This window comes from Xenopus tropicalis, chromosome 7, assembly GCF_000004195.4.
Source record: "Xenopus tropicalis strain Nigerian chromosome 7, UCB_Xtro_10.0, whole genome shotgun sequence".
Lineage (NCBI taxonomy): Eukaryota > Metazoa > Chordata > Amphibia > Anura > Pipidae > Xenopus > Xenopus tropicalis.
Window position 1 is genome coordinate 16887358 of NC_030683.2, and position 8762 is coordinate 16896119.

At 43.8% G+C, this 8762-nt stretch overlaps 1 protein-coding gene across 1 annotated transcript in view; it reads right to left on the reverse strand.

Moving 5' to 3' along the window:
* The window catches only part of rhobtb1 (Rho related BTB domain containing 1), a 57996-nt gene extending 57314 nt beyond the window's left edge, over positions 1-682 (reverse strand). Inside the window, exon 1 of the mRNA XM_002937104.5 lies at positions 610-682. The gene's annotated coding sequence lies outside the window, so the exon portion shown is untranslated. The remainder of the gene's footprint in view (positions 1-609) is intronic.
* Positions 683-8762: the final 8080 nt, after the last annotated feature.

The following is an 8762-nucleotide window of genomic DNA, read 5'->3' on the forward strand; positions in this document are numbered from 1 at the left end:
CTTTTCAACTGCCTGTTAGAATAATAACAAGGAAAAGGAATGCATTGGCCCACGGCTCAGCCAGGCATATCCTCCGGCAGGTTCCTCCGTACCTGTCAGCATTACTGGCCCCGGGGACAACCCCGGCCGGTTCCCTATAAAGAGCTTTTTACGTTATAGCCTCATTGTTACAAATGAAAACAAACTTGGCCACTTTTGGCCCTTGACCTCCCAGGCAGCGGAGGGGGGGTTAGTCTCTCAGCAGCTGGAGGGCCACACTTTCCTAAAGATAAACAATAAACATTATGTTCACCCCCTGTCTGTGTGTGTTTCTTCCGGGGACTCCCTCCCACCCCCCAAATACATACAGGCAGGTTCATTGGCTCCTGATAGAAGTGCCCCTAGTGTGTCTATGATAGACTGGAAGCTCACTAGGGCAGGGACTGATGGGAACCATTCATAATCTCTATAATGCTCTGCAGAATAGGATAATACCATTCATTTTCAATATATTATAAAACACTAAAAGTTCTGATTCATTATAACGAGAAGCTAATATAATAAGGATACAATGTATCACTCCCTTTCCTCCCCCCCCCCCCCCATAAACCTTCCAATGGAAAATCTTACCTTCTGTGTGGAACAAAGGATTAGTTGTGGGTCAGCAGGTCCTCACTTCACCTGGATCCTGGACAGTCTGTTTACAATAGCTCAGCATTTCTCACCTATACAGCTACCAGGCCACGCCTCCCCCCCACAGCCACACCCACAGCCCCTCCCTCTCACACTGTCAGCTTCCCTTGCAGCCACTGCCTCACCTTATCTGTGTCTCTCCCCTGCTATAGAATTTATTCTTTGCAATGAAATAAGAGAGAGATTAACCTAGCTGTGTGAAAAAGAGCATAATAGGCATTAATTCCATATGAACTGCACTTTGGGAAGGAGTGGCTGCGTGTAAATATGCCCTGTCTGGGAAAAATAACCCTGACCTGGTTATCGTACTCTACACCTGCTGAGTGTGGTAAAATGTAGATCTGTTTATTTTGTATATGGGTTGCCTTTGTTTTCACTGATAGGGCAAGTCCACCTAAAAATGTATTTTTATTATAATGTTTGTATTATCCATTATTTATATAGTGCTCAGGGTCAGACTGGGTCACTGAGAAAAAATTCAATCCCTGTTGCTGCTCCACTGGCCGCCTGTGTCCCCCCCTGACGCATGAAAGTAAGTTTCACACTCAGGGAAGCACGTCGAGTGGGGGCCCCTGTGGGTGATTAGGGGGTTCCAGTGGGGGCCCCTGCAGGGCGCGAGGGTGGTGCGGCCAGGACACTACTATCTGCATGTAGTGTGTATGTTCTTCCTGTGCCTGTGTGGGAAGAACATATAGGCAGGTTACTAAACTGTTGACTAAACTGACCATAGTGTGTGTGATAGGGACCTTAGATTGTTAGCTCTTCTGGGGCAGGGGCCAGGCCCGGATTTGTGGAGAGGCCACAAAGGCCCGGGCCTAGGGCGGCAGAAGTTTAGGGGCGGCATGCCGCCCCGCCGCAAAAAAAAATGTAAATTTGGCTCCCATACGGAGCAGTCGGGACCTCTCCCCACTGCTCCGTATGGGCGTTTGAAGGAAGTCATGCGCACTGATGGGGTCGCTTTCGCGCATGCGCACGGGGGCGCGCTTTTGCGCATGCGCACTGGGGGGGCCGCGCTTTTGCGCATGCGCACTGGGGGCCGCGCTTTTGCGCATGCTCATGGGTGGGGAGGGGGCGACCGACAGGGGCGGCCTCGGGGCGCCCAAAACAGAAATCCGGCCCTGGCAGGGGCTAATGGGAATGATGTATGATCTCTGTAAAGTAACAAAATATAAATAGAAGTTGCAGGTGTGCCATCAGACTTTGCGGCCTATTTAACAGGTTATTAACACATATTTATTGTCTCCAAAGAAGCAAGCGGATCTTCTCCTGATATCCCCACCTACAGGTGGGCGATACTGGGCTAATTCGATCATTTGGCCCTGGGGCCAAACGATCATATTAGAACGACGGGTATAGGGGACTGCATCAACGAGCCAAGGCGGTCCTACATCCGACTAATTTTTAAACCTGCCCTGAAATCGGCCAGATGTCGGTCAGACAGGCCAGTCGTTAGTGCACATACACGGGCCAATAAGCTGCCGAATTGGGGACTGATATCGGCAGCTAGAATCGCCCCGTATATGGCAGTCTTTAGCCTGTAGCTATGGGCTTCCATACAAAAATAAGCAAAAAAGTCCAGCACAGCACATATTTATAAAGTGCCAACAAATTCCACTGTGCTGGACAAGAAATGGGTGTCTATGCTGAGCATACAGATTTACATACAAAAACAACCATTAACTGATACAAGGCCACTGCCCATAAGAGCTTGCTATCATGCTAACACTTAATATAACCATAACTTGTCCTAAATCAAAGGTAAAAAGGAACTGAATTAGAGATTGTAATGAAATTTGAGGTTCAGGCTTTCAAGCAGAACAGTGGGCAATTATCCTCTATTTCATACGCAGCAGGGTTTGATTGTTACAATACAATGATATTATAAGCTCCTGTGAGCAGGACCCTCCGATCCTATTTTATTCCTTAAACCCTTGTTTGTTCAATGATTGTAAAGTTCTGCATAACTTTCTGTCTTTATGTAACATAAATGATAATGATAATGACACAAAAATATCCTCTGGAGACCTTGGGCATGCTGGGGGCCATAAAATCTCTTGTAGGGCCACATACAGCCCATGGACCTACAATTGGACATCTCTACTCTAGAATAATATATTCATTAATAATCCCTGCTTTATCAGCACAGAAATACAGACCCTGTAATGTGGGCATTTGTGGCCTTTATAGAGAAAGGTTTATTGGTACTAGCACCGAGGTTTTGTTGCTGCATATAGTGTGTAATCTTTGGACTACTTTTTATATATATAGTATATATACATTTATAATTACAGTACTAGAATAGCCACACAAAACCTTTGATAATATCCTTTTTATAAGAAGCGGATATGGGTTTCTGCATTGGGAATTTAGATTTGGGAAGAGCTGTGCAAAATAAAATCAATGCACTTGCAGATCAAAATATTGATGAAAAGACAAAAAAAATACCCATATGCAATCCCACCCGGGACTTGTTATGTGATCTGAGTCAGGGAAGTCTGACACACTGGGAGACCTCTGGGGGCAAAACTTAGGATCCAGGAACATCAGATCTGCAATTAACGTTGTGTGAAAAGGACTTTTATATAGTAGACAAATCAATGGCTTTATAGATCACCCACTCACCTTTCTTTACTTCCTAACCATTAACTCGTGGTGGGACTCATGTGATCATTTATAGCTCAACCTTTGCTGGAGGTCTACAAGGAGCTGTGGAAATAGGGATGGCTACCCTTAGTGGGGTCTTGTATAATGTAGAAAATCATTTGTAGGGAGGGGATGGGAGTAGGGTGTAGGGTTAACAGAGCTTAGGTTGACATGTTGACTAACAGCACAAATATAACAGACAATCACATATTCCCCCACAGTCCACTGGCCAGATATCCTGACAAAGGACTGTAAATCTTAGCAAATACCATCTCAGTCCAAAGTAGAGTCTGGGTATTTGCTGCGGAGGTCCTGAAGATGTTGAAGAGAGAACAGAACTATATACATTTGAAGAAAGCGTTGCTTCTGGTGGTCCAAGGAAGCTAGGTCCATTGTAGAAGACTTTTCCAAACACATCAAGTCCCAAGTGAGGAGAATAGGGATGGAGGGAGTAGAGTACAACAGAGACAAGAGGTACCATATCAGTGTTTAATATCAGTGCCTCCCTCCACTGCAAGTGTTCTCTAAGTACAACCTCACGAATTTATGGTCAAGTGGTGCTGGGAGTTGCACTTAAACCAAAGCTTGAGGGCTGTAGATTGGGAAATCCTACACTGTAATAACCACAACTAATAATGATTCTCTGGATAGTTGATGGAGCAATTATCTCGGTTACATTCAAGAAGAACTTGATTCAATCTGTTATCAGTTCACATAATGCTTTCATTACAGGAGGAAAAGGTATGGCTTTATGGTGTCTCGCCGTCACAGTGCGTATAGGAACCTCTCCCACTGACACACATTTATTACTAGAGAAAATGCTGAGTCAGAATCCACCTACAGGCTGAAGCATTACCCTTGTTAGCTGATCAGTGCCAGATAAGATATTTGTGCTGCTCACGTGGAACCTGACTTCATGGTTTTCTGTTGAAAAAAATTTGGAACGTAGAGATCATAGAGTGTAAACTTTGCAGACTTCTCAATTGCCCTTCATTAGCGGTATGGTCAAAGGCAGACACAAAAAGAGGTTTGGCTTACTAGAAGGTTTAATAGTTTTAGGCTGAATTGGGTGTAGCTGGGTACAGCTGGCACAGTCAAGGGGAGTGGTCAAAAACGTCCTGATTTTCTTATCTGAATCTTTGACAAATAAGCACTGACATAAATATGGCTGGTATGAGGTGCGCATTGGTGCATTGATACAGTCCTTGTTCCCATGGCCTGTATCCTGTAAATGTAACATAGTAACATAGTAAGTTAGGTTGAAAAAAGACACACGTCCATCACATTCAACCATAATGCCTATATATAACCTGCCAAACTGCTAGTTGATCCAGAGGAAGGCAAAAACCCCATCTGAAGCCTCTCTAATTTGCCACAGAGGGGAAAAAATTCCTTCCCGTTAATCTATACCCCTTTTAATACAGCTCAAAACCTTGTTTGCCCTTGCAGCTGCTGCCTGGCATTGCTTGCTACAGCCAAGTTTATTATCTACAAGGACTCCAAGGTCCTTCTCCATTATGGATTTGCCTAGTGCAGTCCCAAATGTGTATCAGTGAAAGATTTGCTCGTTTGGTGACCTTGCTACATGTGTATGGCCACCTTTACTGTGTCCAGGGAGGAAGGACACCCTAAAGTATACAGTGAAAATATCTCACAATTGTTTTGTGATTTTGTTGTTGGTACCCTATGATGCTATGGACTCAGGGAAAATGCCCTTTGTGCCCTTCCCTGGAGAGCAAAACTGGTATTTGCACTTCCCTATCTAGGTTAAATAAATACAGACTAATGAAGGGCAATAAAAAAGGTGATTTGTTTATTTTTGGATGAGTGCTATGTTATTGGAAACACGGTGACCTCATTGCAGGTCGGGGGATATAGTCCTTAGCCTTTTATGGCTGAATGTATCATTCAAGAAATGCTGAGCTTTTCTTTGTATTTTCTACTTTTTGGTACAGGGACCAGAACTTCTACTTTCCAAAGGCCATCTCATCGCCATCTTATTTTTCTCTATCTTTGATAAATAATTGCTTTTGTTTCATCCTTCATGACTGGTTGTTTTAATTGACACTACAAGCAGTGATCAAAATGCCCCTGTTCTGCTGTGGCCACTCCTAATTTTATTGAAAGTAGATGCCCTGACTGATTCACATAGAGCTCACCACCAAATTCTAGGCTTTACAAGCACACAGACACCTTTGCTTTTCTCTTCTGGAGGTCAATATGTCCTATGTAGGCAATAGCCTACTCTTGCAAAGATCAGCTTGTTTGGCTAGACAAATAGATCTGTGTCCAGTAAGGCCAGGAAACCTGTGACTGATAAGAGAGTTGTATTTCAACAACAACTTAAAACAGGGGTCCCCAACCGTCAAATGTAAAAAGACTTGGAGAGCAACACAAGCACCATAAAAGTTCATGGAGGAGCCAAATAAGGGCTGTGATTGGCTATTAGGGGCCTCTGTGCACCCTATTAGCTTACAGGGGGCTTTATTTGGTAGGAAATCTTGTTTTTATTCAACCAAAACTTGCCCCCAAGTCAGGAATTCAAAAATAACTACCTGGTTTGGGGGCACTGAGAGCAACATCCAAGGGGTTGGTGAGCAGCATGTTACCCCCGAGCCACTGGTTGGGGATCACTGACTTAAAGGTACAGATTGGTCAAGGCAATTACTGTCGCTAGGTCTGCCATCAAAAACCATACTTTGGTCTCTGGGGCCCCTTAGAAGTACAGGTATGGGATCCATTATCTGGAAACCCGATATCCAGAAAGCTCCAAATTACGGAAAGCCCATCTCCCATAGACTACATTTAAATCAAATTATTCAGATTTTTTAAACTGATTTCCTTTTTCTCTGTAATAATAAAACAGTACCTGTACTTGATCCCAACTAAGATATAATTACCCCTTATTGGGGGCAGAACAGCCCTATTGGGTTTATTTAATGGTTAAATGATTCCCTTTTCTCTGTAATAATAAAACAGTACCTGTACTTGATCCCAACTAAGATATAATTACCCCTTATTGGGGGCAGAACAGCCCTATTGGGTTTATTTCATTTTTAAATGATTCCCTTTTCTCTGTAATAATAAAACAGTACCTGTACTTGATCCCAACTAAGGTATAATTACCCCTTATTGGGGGCAGAACAGCCCTATTGGGTTTATTTCATGGTTAAATGATTCCCTTTTCTCTGTAATAATAAAACAGTACCTGTACTTGATCCCAACTAAGATATAATTACCCCTTATTGGGGGCAGAACAGCCCTATTGGGTTTATTTAATGGTTAAATGATTCCCTTTTCTCTGTAATAATAAAACAGTACCTGTACTTGATCCCAACTAAGATATAATTACCCCTTATTAGGGGCAGAACATGTTTCATGTTTTATTGATTTCTTAGACGACTAGGTATGAAGAACCAAATTACGGAAAGACCCCTTATCCGGAATACCCTTGGTCCCGAGCATTCTGGATAACAGGTCCTATACTTTTATATGTTTTGGAACATATCAACCTCTTAACCATCTTGCCCTACTGTACCTTCCACCCCCCACTCATGCAGTCCAATCATTTCACCCCCATTTTTGGCCCCCTAAAGACAGCTCTTCTATAACAACTTCCAGCATCCCCCTAAATATGTATTTATTTTTACATGGTTGACAATTTTCCATTGTTTCGACTTTATTAAATATTTCAAAACTTGAAACCAATACAATCTGCCAATTGTATACCAAACAGTGCCTTTTAAGTAGAACTTAATTGAAATTCTTTCAGAGGAAGACTTGATTCTTGACATTAGACAGTAGAGTGTTTATTCTTATTAATACTGCATTATGTACGGCTGCAACATGACGGTAATTATATTCCCATTTGATGTAATATTAAGTACAGCTAAGCAAATCTGGTTCTGTAAAATACACTAAATCCTCTCTAAATGCTTCTAATCAGCTCCACCTTGTATAAAATGGGTTAATAGGATAATGGTAGGATCTGATGCTTTCTCTGGGCTCTTCGAAACCGATACCTGTTCTTGTGGTTTCTAAACCTTTAAATAGAAACCCATTGCCAAAAGGAGCACAACAGAAAAAAAGCTGTAATTCATCAATATTGAAAGACGAGCAAATGATTTCCTTCCTATTTCTACAGAGGTCAGCGCTGTATATTCTGTTTATAGCATTGTAGCCATATTGATCCATTTTCTTTTTTAAGCGTGGTTAGGCCTAACATACAGGTTTATTCAACAAAAAAAGATGTGGTAACTCATTTTCACAGGGTCCCATAATAAAAGGTGTAAAAGCCATGCTAATTGCCTTGTTACAACCTTTTTATGATGTCATGTCCCTATTGTGACATCAGTGGGCATGACCACACCCCTCAAGTGCATTTCACATATAATTGCAGCCATGACTCAAGCAGGGTCGGACTGGGCCGGGGAAAAATCCCAGTGGGCCCCGGCCCTAGCGTGCTCCGGCAGTCCAGACCCAACCCTTGCCGGCACTCCCTCTGCCCCACTGTTCCTCCCCTGACGCGTTAAATTTACTCGCGCTCAGGGGAAGATGTCCGGTGGGGGACCCTGCAAGGGTTAGGGGGGCCCTGTGGGGGGGATTAGGGGATGCCGCCGGCAGGGGCACCTGCAAGGCCCCTGGGGCGGGAGCCCCAGTGGGCCCTGCACCCCCCAGTCCGACCCTGGCCTCAAGCATTAAAAAGATGACTTTAAACATCCTCAAACTGGTTTTCAAACCTTACCATACCTAAGGCACAAAAAAATGCACTAACAACTCTAATTAACTCTAAATAATTATTGATACATAATTGAGAGACCATAGGGCTGAAGTAGTACCAGAGGTTCTACAAGCCAAATAGTTTTGAAAAGTGTTCTCCAAGTTAGAATATGAAAGCAAAGATCTAGGTGGATGGTAGGTTGACTGCATTGGTGCAATTTAGCAGCTATATTAGCCTCATGTGTCAATTAGTGGATACCCCAGTCTGAAATAAACTACCAGATAGTGATTTGAATTTATAGGGAGCATGCTGGGGTCCTGAGTGAGACTCCTGTATGGATTTCCTCCAGGTGCCCAGCACTGATGATAGGGATCAGGCCTGGTATAAAGTTGGGATTCCAATTTATCCTACAGAGGTTCAGTTGGGTTGAGTTCATGGCTCTTTGAAGCCGGTTATGTTTTTCTACTTCCATCTCAGCAAACCCATTCTCAGGGTAGGACTGGGCCAGCGGGACACTGGGTAAAACATGGTGGGACCGACCCAGACCTGATCCCTACCCTATCTGCTCTCCCCAGATTGCGGCAAAGTCGAGGTGTGCTCAGTGGGGGGAATGGGGCTGGAGGTGGGGTGAATGGGCACCTGAACTGGTGTGGGGGTCTCTGGTGCAGCAGCCCTGGTGGCCTCACCAAGTCCGAAGGTGCCCATTCTGCATGGTCCTGGATTTGTG